This window comes from Eublepharis macularius, chromosome 2 (genome assembly GCF_028583425.1).
Source record: "Eublepharis macularius isolate TG4126 chromosome 2, MPM_Emac_v1.0, whole genome shotgun sequence".
In the NCBI taxonomy this organism is placed as follows: Eukaryota; Metazoa; Chordata; class Lepidosauria; order Squamata; family Eublepharidae; genus Eublepharis; species Eublepharis macularius.
Window position 1 is genome coordinate 209,356,748 of NC_072791.1, and position 18,946 is coordinate 209,375,693.

Sequence of the window (18,946 nt, forward strand, 5' to 3'; positions counted from 1 at the left end):
AGAGATGCTGGAAAAAAGCCATCTACGTACAAGGCCTGTGCAGGTTGAGTGACCCCACAGAGACTGGGGGTCAAACCACAGGAGACAAAATACACTCGAATTACACTCAAATACACTCGAATTACAAAATACCCTTGAATTACCTGTGTAATTTGAGTGTATTTTGTCTCATGTGGTTTGACCCTGGGATAGTCTGTGAATTCAAAGAGTTGACAGAAGCTCTGAATGGCCTAAAATAAGAAGAATAGCCTTCTCTGCATTAGGTCCCCTATGCCATCAAGAACTACAGGTTGATGGTGACACCAGCTATGGGATTCCTTCCCTCTTGACATCCACTCTTTGGTTGTTTGGGCAGCAAGTTAAAGTAATTGTGTTTGGCTGAGTGTTTAAGAGGGAGGAGTAATAAAGTCTTCTCTAGGTTGCTACAAGGGGACGCCATTAATTTCACAGCCAACATGTCTGTCAGTTGAATTTACCATGTTCAGCAGTGTAGATCACATGTGAGCTGGGCACAGGATCTTTTTTTTCCAGCAACGGACAACTAAAAACTGGCTCAACAGGTTTTCTTTTTTTTTTTTTGAAAAATTTTTATTGGGTTAGAATCCATTATTTCCACATTTACATTCAATTTTCCCCAATTTTTTCATCTCTAACCCCCTCCCTTTCCCCCCCCCTTTTTGTTGACTTCCAACAGCTTTCCAACCCTTTGTCCCCTTTCCCTTACTTTTATTAGTTTCCTCTATCTAAAACAAATATATATTCTCCATTATTCTAAGCAGTACATCCTTAACTATTTTTAACATTATATGCCCAAACTGTAAGCCTTTGTTTCCATCTTGGATAAACAATTTATCCCAATTTTTCAATTTCAGGTATTTCTATATATCATAAACCATATAGATCATACGTTCGTTTATATCAAACAATTTGACTTATTCTCTATATATATTACTCATTCTATCTTTTTATAATAGTTCTATATATCTCTCCTCACGTAGTCAATCAATTTGACCCATCTATATCTTCAGACATTCAGTTTGGTACAAAACTTGTCAGAAAAAAAAGAAAATATTGTTAGTTAATCGCTCCTTATATTTAGTCCTTATAATTAATTATTTTCTCTATGTTCTGTTTGTTAACCTATATATATGTCAATCTATTAATCTGACTGCTTATTAATTCACATTTATCTCTTCTCCCCCCGGTAAAGTCTCCCCCCTCTACTTCAATACTTCAGTAGTTCTCAAACTGCCACAGTTTTCCTCCCACCTCCCATTTCTTCTCCAGGTATTGTTTCAGCTTCTCCCAGTCTGTGTTGAACTGCCCTGAGTCCAGATCTCTCAATTTTCTTGTCATCTTATCCATTTCAGCCATATACAGCAATTTGTAAGTCCAATCTTCAATAGTTGGCGGCTCAACAGGTTTTCAATGGGTTTTTACAAAACTGTGCATGACTGAGAAGGTTGCCAGTCCAAACAGATCAGTAGCCATTGACATTGCTCAGAAACATTGCCAAGTTTTACTTAGACGAACACATAATTGTAAGGGTTTTTTTTAAAAAAAACACAGCATGTATTAATGACTGATGTATTTGATTTGTGACAGATTTAATTTCTGTTTTATACAATTGCCTGTCAAATGGAGCAGCAGCACAGCTGGAGGGGGTGGGGAGTAGGACTCCACTGGGATGTGGGATAATGCACATGTGCAAAAACTTGATCATACTATACTGTACCATTAGGAAGAAACAGCTGAAGCAGCTTGTTGAAAAGTCACAAACGAATTAATGAACAGACGAAAAGTCACAAACGAATTAATGAACAGACAACGGCCCTTTTCACACTGCTTACTTTCACTTGCAACGACGTGGAACATCATGCTAAAAATGCGGAAGATCGTGTTTTCTCGCGCAAGATTTGTGCGACATTGCCAACCAAGGGCCAACCAATGAATAGGCTCCCCGTTTGTGGCCGAAATGATGAGGCAGGTGTCCGGGGTCTGAGCCCCAGCCCCCAGACTTGACAAGAGGGAACAGCAGGGGACAAAAGGGTGGCAGCAACTCCACCCCCCAAGCCGGCAACCAGGGCCAGAACCTACCTACTCCATGGGGAAGGGGCAAAAGGCCAGTACCTCAGAGGGGTGGAGGGGGCAAGAAGAAACCAGCCAGCCCCACCCTCCAGGGGGAAGAGAGGGGGCTAAGCAGGCCGGAGGGAAAGGGACACAGCAGGGAGAAGGTGGGTCCAGCAGCAGCAGCAGCAACCCAAGCAGAGCCCTTACCTGGCAGGGAGAGGACACCGCCGCTGCAGCCCAGAGCCACACCATGGCTAGAAGACAGCAGCCTGGCTCAGGAGTTGCTAGAAGCCAAGCCTCTCCAGGGGGGGCTGCCACAGGCATTCTGGGGGAGGAGATGGGTAACCCCGCCCAGCATTGCTGAGCAGGCAGCACAGAAGCTGGCTAAGGCAGCTCCTCGTGAGCAGGGCCAGGCAAGCTCAGTAGCTCAGAGGCTGGCTGGGGCAGCTCCTCGGGAGCAAGGCCAGGCAAGCCCAATAGCACAGAGGCTGGCTGGGGCAGCTCCTCGTGAGCAAGGCCAGGCAAGCTCAATAGCACAGGGGCTGGCTGGGGCAGCTCCTCATGAGCAAGGCCAAGGAGCCCTCAGCTGGGGATGGCTCGCACTCAACCCCACCCTGCCAGCATGGCAAAAGGGCCCAGGAGGGATTAGTGGTTGGAGGGAAACACCTGGAGGAATGCACAGCTGGGCCCAGTCAGGAGAGGGAACAAGCCTGGAAGCAGGGTGGGGTGGAGAAAGGAAACCCTATAAAGGGTGGCTGGGAAGAGCTCTGCGGTGGTGGGTGTGAGTGAGGAGTGATGATGTGGAGTGAGAGCAGTAGGATGCAAGGATGGAGGCTTGGAGGAGAGTTCTGGAAGGAGGAGATGGAGGACACAGAGGGTAAGCAGGCCAGGTTGAGCAGGCCAGCGAGTGGACTGAGAGTCTGGGTGAGGTATACCGCCCCTCCTTCCACAGAGCAGGGTCCTGCAGAGTCCCTGGCCCCCCTGTGATGTCAGGAGCAGACCGCCCAGTGCCACGCCCAGCGGCAGCCGCGGCAAGCCCTGACAACAGGTATTCAGGTCTTTCTAGTTACTACTTTGCAGCTTCTATTTTATTTGGGATTTGAATCATTTTGTTAATTGCATTTTTACTGTTTTAAACTATTTTAATAGTTATTTTGAATGTGCTTGATAGATGAATTACAACATTCAAATAGAATAAAAATAAGTGGCCTATGTGGTGATTTGGGCTACCATCTAAGGCTACCCACTGCCTCTTCAAAGCTCCTTGTGCTTTGGTTTAGAGTGACTAACCAACCACATTTTTAAAAATAACATTTATTATCTCTCTAGAGTTATTTTTAGATGTGCTGAAAGTTTTTTTGTAGTATACGTGACCTAAAATTACAGCGGATGTATTTTTAGGTTATTGGCTTTTTTTCTGCGGCTGTCAAGGTAACTGCTATAACAATGTATCACTTGCTTCCAGATCAGGACCTGGGGAGCAAAAGAAAGCCCTCCCCATCTCTTCTTTCCCATGTTTTTTGTGATCTGTGCCCTGAAAACCCATCATTGCGCTCACACTCCACTGATGTTTGCACCGTCTATCTCAGAAACCACTGATGCCCAAACAAGTTTAAGATCCCCGTTTTATGACTGCTGAAGTTACCCAAGAATACTCTATTGGCGAGTTTCGCAACAAGCTCCTAAATAATTTGTTTGTTCATTTCTTTATCGTCATGAGCAATTACTGTATTTTACAGGACATGTGAAATGTTTGTTTGCATTTAGGCACATGTGCACTCAACATATAGAGGGTTGATTTTACGACATATATAGCACCCGTTTGCTCAGCTAGGCAGAATGATGAATTTTTCAGTTGTTTTTCAATGGGGACATGTTGCACGTTATACACGAAGGAGTCTTTTAAAATGAAAAGGAGTTTTAAAGGGTGCAGTTTTCAGCAGGAGAGTGGTGGATAGGGAAGTAATGCTTTCAACACATGCCATTCTTCGCCTGAAAATTATGCTCCCCAGGCTGTATCTCTTCACTCCCATCGAATTACAGATACTTCATATTTATGAGAGTAAGTTATCCTAGATATAATGGAAGGCCAGCATGCACATGCAAATGTAGATTGCTGGATTTGGCAGTGTGGTAGAGAGTGCCCTCAAGTCATAGCTGACATGGTGACCCTGGTAGGTTTTTCATGGCAAGAGACTAACAGAAGTGGTTTGCCAGTGCCTCCCTCTGCAACCCTGGTCTCTGTTGGAGGTCTCCCATCCAATTACTAACCAAATCCAACCCTGCATAGCTTTAGAGATCTGATGAGATCAGGCTCACCTAGGCTATGAAGGTCAGGGCAGTTTTGGCAGTAGTGTCATGTTAAAAGTAAGATGCAGTTGTAGCCCAGAACTATAGCTATGTACAATCAGGATCAGTAAAGATTATGAAAAACATTCAAAATCGGGCCATAAGTTTGTAGTTGAACCAGGTATTGATCCTGCCTAATTTGGTGTGTTAACCACCAGGCTATCCTTCCTTAATTTAATTGATCTTTGGAACCCCCTGTGGATTTCCTGGGGAACTTCAGCTTCCCTAATTGTCCATTGATCTGTTGTTCTACACAGAAGATAAAGTTTCCTCTGTTACATCGTACCATATCATTCAGTCTTAGACTGAGAACAATTAAAGACCAGAAGGGAAAGCACCTTGTTTGTTCCTCATTGACAACATTTATCCTTTCCTGTTCTCATCTGATAGCACTCAGGAAGCATTAATTACACTTAAGGTTTTAGAGTTTTTGAGCCTTTCACTAATGAAACTTCTGTGAAGATTTTTAATGGTTCTTTGTATCATTGGAAGCAAGAACAAAAAAAAATCAATTTTCATTGTTTGGGAAGTTTACTTTCCTAGTGGTGTTTTGGGCTTCATACTGAATGAATCACCCACACAGGGCCAACAACAGAAAAGAAAAATATCTGGGGAGGGGAGACTGGTCACTTTGGGGGTCCAAGGAACTGGACAAGACAACGGATTTGTTTTTATACAATATTTGAGATGGGACCGGGTGGCCGAAAGAAGGAGCTTTGGGGAGAGCCTTTGACATGGATCCTCAGCGGCTCTCCAGATTTGTTTAAAAGCCTGTTGTGGCCTGTTACAAACTAGAAGAACTGGAGAATATGGTAACATGGTGAAGAGGAGTGTGTTGTTTAGTCTGTTCTACTGGTGAGCAAATGAAAGAAATACATTCTGGGGAACACGAGAAGAGGCTTTGAGAGGCAGCTTTCAAGATGGCTTTCAGTATAGAATGAGGGGAGGGACACATTACTCTGGATACCCAAACAGTCCACAAGAGAATTTCAGTCTAGTGCATACTAAGAGCCAAAGCACACGTTAAGAAATACCTAGGTTCAGCACGTGTTCTCTTACCTCAAGGTTTGCCGGGATCTGTAGGCGTCCTGGAAGCTTAAAGTAGGCGTCCTGGAAGCTTAAAGATCTGTAGGGGTCCTGGAAGCTTAAAGTCCTGGAAGCTTAAAGGATCTGTAAGCGTCCTGGAAACTTAAAGGCGTCCTGGAAGCTTAAAGCTTAAAATACAGGCACCTGTATTTCCCTTCCCCTTTTTGCTGCTCTGTAAATGCTAAACTTTAAGCTTCCAGGACGCCTACAGATCCCGGCAAACCTTGAGGTAAGAGAACACGTGCTGAACCTAGGTATTTCTTAACGTGTGTTTTGGCTCTAAATTAGGGTTTGATGTGAGGTCTGAATTTGAGAAATCGGAAAACTACAATGAGAAAACTATAAGGCGGCTCCTGCCTCAGTCTTACCACTCCACGGAACAGAGCTTATTTATTCATTCATTTATTAAAATACTACCTTGATACCCGTGCTTCCCTATGGTAATTAACTGGATTTAACTACTTTAAATCCAGTTGTAATATTTATGGGTATGTAACATTTTTGATGGGGGGGAGGGTTGAGTTGGTTTTGTAGTACAATAGCATAGTACCCAAGCTTCACAAAGGTGTTTGAATAAAGCGAAGCGTGTTAATGCTGAAAACTGATGAAGTTAATTTCAAAATGTAACATTTATTGAAGAGATTTTTAAAAGGAAAAGATTGTAGTGCAATAAATGAAGTGAAAAATATGTACAACCAGGTTTTTTTCTACTGAAGGACCTCTTTGTAGACCACATTGGTGGTTTTCCCCTCAGGTGCTAGGATCATCAGGCTGCTGGGTGAGCTCACTCTGGAGCAGGCCACGTAGAACTGCCTATGTGAGAAGCAGTCCTCCCTCAAGTCAATTCCTGTCACCTTCAGTGTTTCCCCCCGGGAATTGTTGACTGTCATAGCAAAGCAGACCTTGAGGGGGAACTGCAGTCTCTTGAACTCGAAGAGGTTATGAACACCGACTCCCCCCAAGCACTGCCGGTGAACAATGTGGCCTCGATGATGTTCCTGTGGAGGGCTTTCACTTACAGTCTGGTGCCATTGCAGAGTCTGTGTGAGTTGAGATTCTAGAGCAGCATCCCTGGAGCCCCTACTTTGAGGAGAAGCTTGTGAGCTGGGAAGCCAGGAGGGTTAAGCATGTTGAGGAACTCCACGGGGTAGTGGACCACATCATCCATTTGTACCACTGAGGCCACAGATCTGTACTCCATTTCTGCCCCTTTGAGGTAGTTAAGTTGTGTTTCATTAATGATGATGTTCTTGGGGAGCAGAATGATGTTCTTGGGGAGCAGAATGTCCACTTGCACAGCCAGTCAATGGACTTCTCTGTGATAGTGGTGATATCAGGGTATATCTTGGCTGTTAGGTCTGCTAGGGTCGTCACTACTGTGCCCAGGCCTGCAGGGATGGTCACCTTTCCCTTGGACTTGGGATTTGCTGGTACTTGGCCACTGCTGCTCGGTGCACTGCAGGAGTACCATGTGCATATTTCTTTGCTGCATCTCTGAGTTGCTTCCTCCTTTTCACATCAGTATATCTTGCACAACATCTGCCAGGAGGCTTCTTGAGGGCAGTAAGAGGTGATAGCTGCAAGAGGTGTGAGGTGGAGTTGGACTGAGGAAGGGGTGGTGTGGTATGCACTTCGGTAGGGTCATGTGAGAGGTTCACATTGAAATGGCCCCTAGAAAGGTCGTGCAACATCTCCCCATGAACATTTAAAAACTCAGTTGCCATACTGACTTTTATATAAAATCCCTTTTCAGGAGTCTTGTACTGTCTTTCTTCAGCTGTCTGCAGTTTCCTTTACCTGATTTTTATCTCAGAACACACAGTTCCACAGCTGACCCATCAGCTTCCCAGCCACACAGGAAAGTCAGGCCCCACAGGGAGATTGGCAACCCTAGAGGGGAAGACTGGGAGGTGTATTTTTACCTCGGAACACATTCAATGACTCCTAACATCAACTTCTTACTATTTAGAATGTTGGGGTGATGACCAATCAGGCAGCATATGCAAATGACCTCAGTGCAGAGTGGCTGAGTTGGCAGTTCGCAGGGGTGGGGGAAAGAGAAGCCTGCCAGCCACACTGGAAAGCTGTATCCCTATGGGAAAACACATTTTACCCCTTTTTACCCCCTTAGGGGGTGAATTTCCTAAAATTGCTTCTTAGTGAGCCTCTACATCATGAAAGGAACGTTCTCCCCAAATTTCATGTTTCTAGGTCTAGACTCCATTTCATGGCACGATGTGCTAAGCAGCCTCATGAAGCAGTGCAGGGCCAGTATAGGCCAGCTGAGTCAGTCGTCACTTTCTAGCACCAGAAAACAATGTCAAAAGCAAACTTCAGAAAATAACTTACGCAAAACACGAAGGTGCTGTGCTTTCAGAAAATGATTGCTGACATTGGTATTTGATTTGAAATATATCCAGAGGAGTTAGCCGTGTTAGTCTGTAGTAGCAAAATCAAAAAGAGTCCAGTAGCACCTTTAAGACTAACCAATTTTATTTTATTGTAGCATAAGCTTTCGAGAATCAAGTTCTCTTCATCAGATGCATCTGATGAAGAGAACTTGATTCTCGAAAGCTTATGCTACAATAAAATAAAATTGGTTAGTCTTAAAGGTGCTACTGGACTCTTTTTGATTTGAAATATAAATCCTTTAAGAATATGCATCGGCTTGTTATAAGGTTTTGTTTTGCAATCCAAATGTTCTAATAGTGAAAACAGGTTTTGATGCTTACGGGAATCGGTGAATAGATGGTTTGTTTTTATTATTGATTTTTGATCTGTTGGAATGATGAGTTAAGGTTGTGAATGTTAGGCAGAAATGTGACTTGGAAGAGCTCTGCTGCCAGTGTATCCTCAGAACTGGAGAAGGGGAAGTCTGTTCATAGCTAGCACTGCTCACAGTTTTGAAGGCCTCATTTAGCAACGAAGTATATGAACAGGCCATTTGCTTTACCATCTTCCTTTATGCCAACTCCTTATAATGAACAGCAAGCTTACGTTGAAATTCAATCAAAAGAGTTTTTGGCTAAACATTAGGAAGAACTTCCTGACAGTTAGAGTGGCCCCTCAGTGGAACAGGCTTCCTCGGGAGGTGGTGGGCTCTCCTTCTTTGGAGGTTTTTAAGCAGAGGCTAGATGGCCATTTGACAGCAATGCTGATTCTCTGAACCTAGGCAGATCATGAGAGGGAGGGCAGGAAGGGTTACATCAGTGCTTAGTTCTCGTGGCCCTTCTTACATGCCCAGGGTAAGGCCCATTGCCACTTTGGGGTCAGGAAGCAATTTTCCCCAGGCCAGTTTGGCTAGGGATCCTGATGATGTTTTGCCACCTTCTGGGCATGGAGTAAAGGTCACTGAGGGTGTGTGGGGGGAGGTAGTTGTGAATTTCCTGGAGATCCCTTTCAACCCTATGATTCTAAGATACAGGGTTAGATCTGGGTATTTATTCAATAAAGAAGCAGCAGTTTCATCCCCGGATTTGGGATACAGCTGCTGGATGGTGGTCCCTGGGCTAAATCTCTGCCTGCTCCAATGTGTTCTTTCTGCCTTGTGCCCAATAGCCAGCCTCAAAAACAACAAAGGGCTGTGAGAATCTGCAGCAACTGGACTGAACAGCAGGCCAGTTATGGGAGGAAGTTGGACCCTGGACCACCATCATACAGCACTTTCTAAAAGACATTTTCTAGCAAAAATATGTGTTCAACCTACTTATCCATTAGCATTGCTCCCAAGACAGCTTTGGTGGGGTTACCAGATGTCTGGTTTTGACCCGGACGGTTTGGTATTTGTGCTTGGTTTCAGGGAAATAAACTGAGAAAAAACTAGACATAACCAATGCCTGGTATTTTCTAATTAAGAGTTGTTCCAAACAGACATAATTTGGGGGGAGGATAGAACTCAAAATGTTAAAATAGAAAGGAAGTGAGAAAATAAATAAAGGAAAATAAACCAGGAAATTGAACCCCGGGGCTTGGCTATGGAGGGTGGGCCATGATGGAAGGCAAACTTTAGCTGGCCGCAGTTCAAGCAAGTGCTGGGAGTTAATATGAGGAAAAACTTAGGTTCCCCTCACAGTCAGCCCTATAGCAGTCAGCCCACCCATGGCGACATTCTTGGCTGACCAGACAGTGGTATGTGTGTGGGGGTGGGGGTGGGGGAGGGAGTTGCCACTGTTCCAAAATCAGTGCAGTGGTTCCCAAAATCACTTCAGAGTTTGTTTTGCCCCAGAGAACTAGTCTTGCATTTCTCCCCTTACCTCCCTCCCTCCCTCGGCAATCAGTGACAGCACCTTTTTCCTGCCACCCTGACTCCAGAGGCAGTGAGCGTGAGGTGGGCGGGGTTGCTTTGGCTTATGTGCCTTGATGGTGTAAATATTTGTTTACTTTATTTATACCTCAATGTTCTCCTCAATGGGGACCTAAAGCAGCTTACAACATTTTCCCCTAATCCATTTTATCGTCACAAAAACCCTATGAGGTAGTTTAAAACTTAAGAGTTGGGTGTTACTAAAGGAGGCATGGGGCACATCTTTAACTTGTACCCAGGACCCCAAAATCACTAGACCACCGCTATCTGGCTGGGAATCTGCCTGCCGACATTGGTGTGATGTGAAACACACACCGCAGCAGTGGCACTTCGTGTCCTGCCTCTTTCTCTGCCTTCTCAGTGGATTGCCTTGCCGAGCTGTGTGGTCCTCGCATTGTTGACAAATTTTTATCAAGTGTCTCTAGTATTTCCTTGAAGCCATCTGGTATCCCTATCCACCAGGCAGGCACATATTCAAAATACAAAAAGCCAAGCGGTTCAGATGAAGAGCTGGATCGTTTTCGCTGATGGCCAGGTTAATCCACAAATAGGCAAATTAACGCTCCAACTACTTTCTACCTGCTGTAGTTTCAGTGTCCTTTAAAAGATATCCACAGAAGCCACCAGAGGAGTCTGCAGGGAAATGACTCTGCTTGTGTTAAACAAGGGCATTTCCAACACATGGTACAATATGCAAGATCTGGATGGCTGCCTAACAACAGATCCAGTGCCCAGCAATCAATAGCTGATAACAAGCAGATCTAAACAGGCAATTGGATGTTGCTAAGAAAATGTAGATACTCCAGCAACTGGGTCCTCATCTAAGGATGCTTCAACGTCATTTCTGAATAAGGACTGTAGAATGTAATTTCAAAAGAACGTGATTTGGGTTCTAATACTTCTTAACTGTAGAATGTGATATCATCAATAACCCACCAGTTTGCAATCGTTAAGCTATACAGTCATAGGACCATGTATTTACAACGAGCTATGCAGAAGTAGGGCTGAGCACAGAACCAGAATAGGTCAATTAAAATTCATGCTCTTTAGGAGTTCAGAGTAGCGTGCAGCATTCTGCCCTCCACTATTTTGTCTTTGCATCAACCCTGTCAGATAGATTTGGCGGGGAGAGCATAAACCAAAGTGTTTATGACAGAGTGGTTTGAACTTTGGTTTCCCAAGTGCTAGTCCATCACTCTAGACACTGAACCCCACTGGCTCTTGGTTCAGTTTATTCACCAGATGCCCATGTGGCAGAAATGTCGGTAGGTTTTTCACATATAGACCAATGCCACATTCTCAATGATGATAAACGTGCCTGGCTTCACCACTTCAGTTTGCGGGAGGGGATTTCATGCCAGAACAAAAAGTCCTCCTCTCGTAGAAATGTAGATATCAGGGAGAAGGATTCCTGTTTAGCATTATCCCTGACATTCTAGTTTTCCATTAGCAGGGGATTCTTATATGGAGAAGAATTCAGTCCTTTGAACCTCCAACTGCCCTCAGAAGTGGAACAATGCAGACATAGAAGGCTTGCTACCTCAGTGAAAACAAGGTCAGGCTGTCGAGATTTTTAAAGTTTACAGCTTCTGAAGTCAAGAGGGTCTTATACAGATCTAGCACTCTGTTAGACCTAAAAGTTATTCTGTGCATGTTAACAAATTCCTCTTTGATCTGCTAGCTAACTTTGATGTTCAGATTTATTTCCTCTTTCATGTATTTTCAGAGCTACTACGCAGGAATCTGTGTGTGCTGTACTTTACATTTATAGATACCCAACCTGAAGAATGACCCTAAGAATTGACTGCACTAGCTGGCCTTAAGGCCTCCATCTTTACCTGGGATGTATCATGCCCAAGCAGTTGCAGAAAATGCTTACGAATATTTTTGGTTTCTATCACTTTCTTAGAAGATATTAATTCCGACGTATGCAGGGGGTGATTCTACTCCTTTTTTATCTGGCTTTTCCTTTCTGCATTTTAAGTATTTGTTACCTGGATGAAAAAGTGTGATTTAGCATAGCAGAGTTTCTGGATAGGAAATCCATGATCAGGATTTTATTAAGGCTTTTTTAAAAAATAGAAGCAGATGGATGGGGTGGAATCTGAGTGTGTCCACATTATTGGGTAAAAGTGATCTAAAATCATATGTGCATGTATGTCTTCTTCACAGCATTTTCCTGATGATTTCCCCGCACACCATTTATTTCAAAATGGAATTTAGACTTGAAATGTAGTATAGGTGGAAAGATCCTGACCTGGATAGCTCAGGTGAATCCGATCTTGTCCGATCTCAGAAGCTAAGCAGGGCTGGCCTTGGTTAGTAATTGGATGGGAGACCTCCAACAAAGACCAAGGTTGCAGAGGCAGGCAAAGGCAATCCAACTCCGTTTGTCTCTTGCCATGAAAGCCCCAACAGGGTTCACCATACTTGACAGCACTCTCCACCAAACACAGGAGGAAAGAGCCCTACACGCTCTACAGAGATGTGGGCCAGTTCTAATTCAGGTCCACTTGCGGACAATTTTAACTTAAAAAAAAAACTGAAGATTGGTGAACCAAATAATATCCAGTTTAACCCTTAGAGTTTGTATAGAAACAAGGAAATCTTTGGTGCTCGTCTTACCTCTGCCCTGAAATTGCTAGCTGAACTCAGGCAGCTTCTTGCTATATGAACACACATGAAACTGCCTTTTACTGAATGAGACCCTTGGCCTATCAAGGTTAGTCTTGTCTACTCATACTGGTAGTGGCTCTCCAGGGTCTCAGGCAGAGGTCCTTCACATCACCTGCAACCTGAGCTTTTTAGCTGGAGCTGCCGGGGATGGAACCTGGGACCTTCTGCATGCCAAGTAGATGCTCCACCAATGAGCCATGGAGTCAAGCTACAAGCCATGGAGTCAAGCTACAAGCCATGGAGTCAAGCTACAAGTGACTTTTTTCACGCATAGAACACTTAATCATTTTCGCAAGTTTTCCTGGGAACTGAAGTCCCAGTGTCCTACCCCTCTCTGTTAGAATCGCTGCCTGAAGAGCCAGATCAAAAAGAGTCCAGTAGCACCTTTAAGACTAACCAATTTTATTGTAGCATAAGCTTTCGAGAATCTAGGTCTCTTCGTCAGATGCATGATACAAACTGGTCAAATACAGAAGAGGAGGAGGGAGAAGGGAGAGAAGGGGACATATATCAGAAGGGGACAAGATGCAATTAGCGGGGAGGCAACCAAAACATTCCTTTGCTAGTAAATGTAAACATCTCCTTTTGGTGTGGAGTCAGTTTGCCGTGTTAGTTTGCAGCAGTAAAAGCATCCAATTCCTATGTAGTATAAGCCTTCGATAACCACAGCTCTCCCTGCCAGATGCATCTGACAAAGAGAACTGTGGTCCCCAAAAGCCCATACCAGGCGCCACTGGGCTCCCCCAGACCACGCCGCTGTAAAGGAAATCTGTTACCTGTGATAATGTGATAACCATTCATAGTCCCTATTCAGTCCCAGCTTGACAGAGTCAAATTTGCATATGAATTCCAGTTCAGCAGCCTCCCGTTGGATTTTGTTTTTGAAAGGTTTCTGTTGAACCACAGCGACCTTTAAGTCTTTGATGGAATGTCCTGGTAGACTGAAGTGTTCTCCCACTGGTTTTTGGACGTTTCCATTTCTAATGTCAGATTTGTGTCCATTTATTCTTTTGCGTAGAGGTTGGCTAGTTTGTCCAATGTACAGAGCAGAAGGACATTGTTGGCACATGAGGGCATATATCAGATTGGAGGATGAGCAGCTGTAAGAGCCAGAGACAGTGTAGTTGTTGCCATTGGGTCCTGTAATTGTATTCCCTGGGTAGATATAGGGGCAGCGCTGGCATCTGGGTCTGTTGCAGGGCCTGGTACCTGTGCTGGTGACTCTGCTGGCCGATTCATGATTGTAAGTGAGAAGTTGTTTAAGGTTGGGGGGCTGTCTGTAGGCAAGGAAAGGTCTTCCACCCAGGGCTTCTGAGAGAGAGGTATCATTTTCCAGGATGGGTTGTAGCTCCCTGATGATACGTTGGATGGGTTTGAGCTGGGAGCTATAGGTGACCACCAGTGGTGTTCTGTTGTTAGTTCCTTTAGGTATGTCCTGGAGCAGACTGTTTCTGGGTACTAGTCTGGCCCTGTTGATTTGTTTCTTCACTTCATTTGGTGGGTACTGTAGTCTCAAAAATGCTTGTTGTAAATCTCTTAAGTGTGAGTCTCGGTCGAGAGCATTGGAGCAGATACGGTTGTAACGTAAGGCTTGGCTGTAGACAATAAACCGAGTGGTATGTTTAGGGTTCCTCCAGTCACAAGCCTGCTCTCAACGATCTTTGGGGGTGGGCAGCTGTAGCTTTCTCCCTGGGCGTCTTGTTCCCGGGGAGCTGCTCTGGATTTGCAAAAGCTGCTGCTGCAGCCGGCTTTCTCTGGCTCTTCAGGCAGCGATTCTAACAGAGAGGGGAAGGACCCTGGGACTTCAGTTCCCAGGAAACGATCAAGTGTTCTCCACATGAAAAAAGTCACTTGTACCTTGGCTCTTAGTTACCCATCTGAAAGGTGGGGGTGATAATCCTCACCTGCCTTACAGGGTTGTGGGAAAGGTCATGAGATAATGAATGTGAAATACTTTGTTCTGCAAACTGCTAAGTAATTATAAGTGGTATAACTGCAGGCCTGTGCAGGGGCGCCCTAAAAGTCTCTCTACACGAAATGAATTACACGAGGATGCACAAGTGTAGGGAGATGCAATGTTAGCCGGGAAGCGTAGTTTGAATTTCACCTTTCTCTACAGAGCAGGCAAAGATTGCTCCTTAGAGGGTTTGTTTATTTCATCTTTGCCTCCCTGAATGCTCTGTCAATTTCATGTCCCCTTTGAGGAGGTGAAGAGAAAATAAACCCTCTGAGGAGTGATCTTTGCGGGCTCTAGATAGGTGAAACTGACAGAGCCTTCAGATTTGTCTTAAAATTCAGTTTCCCGGCTAACATTGAGTCTCCCTTCACTTGAGCGTCCTCGTGTAATTCATCTCATGTAGAGAGACTAGAGAGACTCTAAGTTAACAGTTCCACATAAGCAGGCAGGCGTGTGCATTCTTTAGTAGGCTAGTGAATTTTGTAGATGCACTTATATCTCTATGGCCTGCTGCCATCTACTTGTCAAGACTGCCAGCGATATTTTCTTCTCAGGAGCTTCTAGTATACAAGAGATATACTTTGACTAACTGGCAACACTATGCTTTGTTCAAAGAAAGGTGTTACATTCTCTCCCCCTTCCAAAATCACCACTGAACCGCCTCTCTCACAGGTTCAAGGATCGGCTTATTATCCTTGTAGATGCAAACACAGCTGCTTAGAAACATAGCCAAGGCCACATTCTCAAGGGAAAGATCTCTGTGCATTTGGAGTTCCCTCTCTCCCTCACTTTACCCCCACTTTTTAGCCTGATCTAGACAGAGATTCTTCGGCTGGAAGAGAAATGCTGGAAGCAGCAGAGTGAACAGATGGCTCAGTGCCTATCTTTGTAGCCTTAGTCAAGTACAAGCCGAGCTGGTTCTGACAGGCAGGGCAGAAGTCATTGCTGCAGCTCACAGATTCCGAGCTTATAAATGGATGAAGCTTTATCATAAAGAGCATTAGTTGTCGGTCGCCACCTTTTGTTTGAATTGTCACTTGGAGCAGAGCTAAGCATCTTTCAGTTCAGATGTCACTCCATTGACTTCTGGCAACAGGATATTTGAGAGAGGCAGCACATGGTTTTACTTCTTCTAATAGCAGAGCTGGAAGGGGAGGGCCCTTGGTAATTCCCATGATCCTTTTTGAGCGCTGTGAATTAAAGAGGGCTGAGATCCAAACCAAAATCAGCAGCTTTGATTTTCTTACCTGCATCTTCTGATAAAATCGGTTGCAGCAGAGACTGTTACGGATCTTGAGCAAAGCTGCATCCCATCTCCCTCCTCAGAAGGCCACAGGGAGAGCTCTGCTGAATTCCTTTAATACTGCATCTTGTTTCCAACAGTGTACAACCCAATGTTTCCAGGAAGCAAAATGTGGTTCAAAGTATCTTGCCACTCCAACCAGTTAAATGTCTTCCACCTATGGTGGGGGCTGTATAGGGCCCCCCATATGAATCAATCTGACCAGATGGTTGCTTCCTCCTTCCCTCCCTTCTCCCGAGTGCACTATCAGTAGGGGTGAATGATATGGATATGGACTGCCATCTTGGAAACTGTAAACTGTTCCTCCACGGCAGCTTTGCTTATCTGAACAGGGTCTCCTGCATGTGCCAGGCTGCACACAGGTGAAATCAACAGCAGCCCGTACACGGCCTTTCTCTGTGGTGGCCCCTGTGTGTGCATGTTATGTGACATCAAGTCGTCTCTGATCTATGGGTGCCCTATGAATGGAAGACCTCCAAAACATTCTATCTTTAATAGACTTGCTCAGATCCTGCAAACTGAAGGATGTGGCTTCTTTTATTGAGTGAAGCCATCTCATTTTAGGTCTTCCTCTTTTCCTGCTGCCTTCCACTTTTCCTAGCATTATTGACTTTTCCAGATAATCTTGTCTTCTCATGATGTGACCAAAGTACGATAGCTTTAGTCTTGTTATTTTAGCTTCTAAGGAGAATTCCTTTTGTCTTCTTGATGTTCAGTTGTAATCCTGTTTTGGCACTTTCTCCTTTAACCTTCATCAGTAGTCTTCACTATTTTCTGCTAGTAATGTGGTGTCATCTGCATATCTCAAATTGTTAATGTTCTTCCCACCAATTTTCAGTCCACCTTCTTCTAGATCTAATCCAGCTTTCCTTATGATATACTCTGCATAGAGGTTGGACAGGTAGGGAGATAATATGCATCCTTGTCTGACACCTTTGCCAACTGGAAACCATTGTTTCCCCATATTCTGTTCTGACAGTAGCCTCTTGCCTAAAGTACAGGTTGCGCATCAAAACTATCAGATGTTGTGGGTGGCACCCCCATTTCTTTTAAGACTCTCCATAGCTTTTCATGATCTACACAGTCAAAAGCTTTGCTGTAATCTATAAAACACAGGCTGATTTTCTTCTGAAATTTCCTGGTATGTTCCATTAGCCATCGTAAATTTGCAATGTGATCTCTGGTGCCTCTTCCTTTTCTGAATCCAGCTTGAACATCTGGCATTTCTTGTTCCATATATGGTAAGAGTCTTTGCTGTAAAATGTTGAGCATCACTTTGCTTGCATGGGGAATTAACGTGATTGTCCAATAGTTGCTGCACTCCTTGGCATCCCCTTTTGGAGGATTGGAATATAGACTGAGCATTTCCAGTCTACCACTATGTTGCCTTATGTACAATCTGTTGCTCTAAATATGTGCTCCTATGTACCACCTGTGCTCCATTTGTCTAATATCAGTCCTAGAATTGGTTATGTTCTGTTTCAGTATTTTTCTACTTTGTATTGGATTCTTGCTAATGCTATGTCTTTTAAACTTGTGTCTGTTTACCCTATGACATTGTTTGTGGAAATGTCCTTGATGCTATATTGAAACATACTTGATACAGATTGTGCAAATCTCATACTGTGTAATCTGCCTTGAGTCTCTGTGAGAAAGGCAGAGTATAAATGGCATAAATAAAATTGCATTTATGATTGCTATGATTTTATTGTGGTTTTAATTGTATTTATACTTGGATGTTGCCCACCGTGAATCTGCTCGTGGAGAGGGTGGGTTAGAAATTGAATGAATTAAATTGAATTGCATGCATAGGAAGAAGCTGAGCCCTGTGTGAGGGGGACAGGTAGCAGAATCACACAGGAGCTTGGCATGGATTAAGCTGGAAGGAGTGAAGGCCTGGAAGCTAACAAGGATTGTAAGCTACACTTGTCACTTTCTGCCATTCCACTGGTGGCTGGGATATGGCCAAGCCCCAGTTGCATGTCTTAGAGGCTTATCTCAGGCATGGCTGCTGCTGGCAAGGGTCTGGGAGGGGCAGCAACAGGCCCCGTGCTAAGGCTGTTGCCTCCTCCAGTGCTGCTGCTAGCTAGGAGCAAGCTGAGGCCCAGTGGTGTGTTGGTGGCTCCTCCCTACTGTGCCCCTCCCAAGCGGAGGAGAACTTGCCTTGCAGGAAGTTCATAAGCAAGGTGTGAAGGCAGCAGCTGGCCCAGAAGCTCAGATATGAAAGAAGATAAGGCAGTGATTTCCATGAGGCTGGTTGCAGACTTTACAAACTCTTTTTTCCTGGAAGAATGGAGATCTGTGCATCTCATCCCAAGGTGCAGGGCTGAACATGTCTAGTTGGTGGCATGGCCAGTGAGACGTGCATAGGCCAAGCTTCTGGACACCGGCTCAAAGAGGTTCAGATGCAGTGCATTTCAAGGAGTTTCAGAAGGGCTGATGGAAACATCACCAGAGCATCCAGGGTTTAGAAAGCGGCAAGGAAGTCTGAACTAACAACCCTGCAGTCCAAAGATTTAGCATCATCCATCTGGGGTTGAAGCTCTTGGCAGCCAATCATTGTTTATTTACTTGAGTATTCCGACCAGTCTATCTTAAGGACGGATACCAACCATTAAAAAGCAATAATAAGAAATACTTCTTCAAGGATTGTGTAGTATCATAGCAACATAATAGCCGCCATCTGCTCTTCTGGCTCATCAGGAGGGCTTTTCCATAAGGCTTTTTTCAAGCTTTCATGAGGATAGTTTAGGAGGATAGCTGTGTTGGTCTGCAGTAGAACAGCAGGGTTAGGCAGAGATTTAGGATTCCTGTCTCACTACAGATGCTAATTTCTGCTCTAATCAAGCTGCATTTACCTTGACCTCCTGATGCCCTCCCTTATAACACCCCACCCACCTTTGCCTGGGATATAAAGGCTCAGGGATCTACTCGTATCTGAAGAAGGGAGCTCTGACTCTCGCAAGCTCATACCCTGAAAATCTTGTTGGTCTCTAAGGTCCCACTGGACTCAAATCCTACAGTTCAAGCTTTCAGTGACTGAGAGTGCAATCCTACACAGAATTACTCCAGTCTAAGCCCTTTCAACTCGTTGGAGTTAGACTGGGGTAACTCTGTGTCGGATTGCACCATGAATGTCATATGTTGCTTTCTATTTCTGTATTGCCGTGCATTTTAGCATTTTTCATATAACTTTTTTCTG

The 18,946-nt window shown here is 44.5% G+C and overlaps 1 protein-coding gene across 1 annotated transcript in view; it reads left to right on the top strand.

Moving 5' to 3' along the window:
- ERBB4 (erb-b2 receptor tyrosine kinase 4) overlaps positions 1-18,946 on the top strand; it is a gene marked incomplete at its 5' end in the record, with an annotated part of 660,937 nt that overhangs the window by 118,858 nt on the left and 523,133 nt on the right. The gene's annotated exons all lie outside the window — the stretch shown is intronic.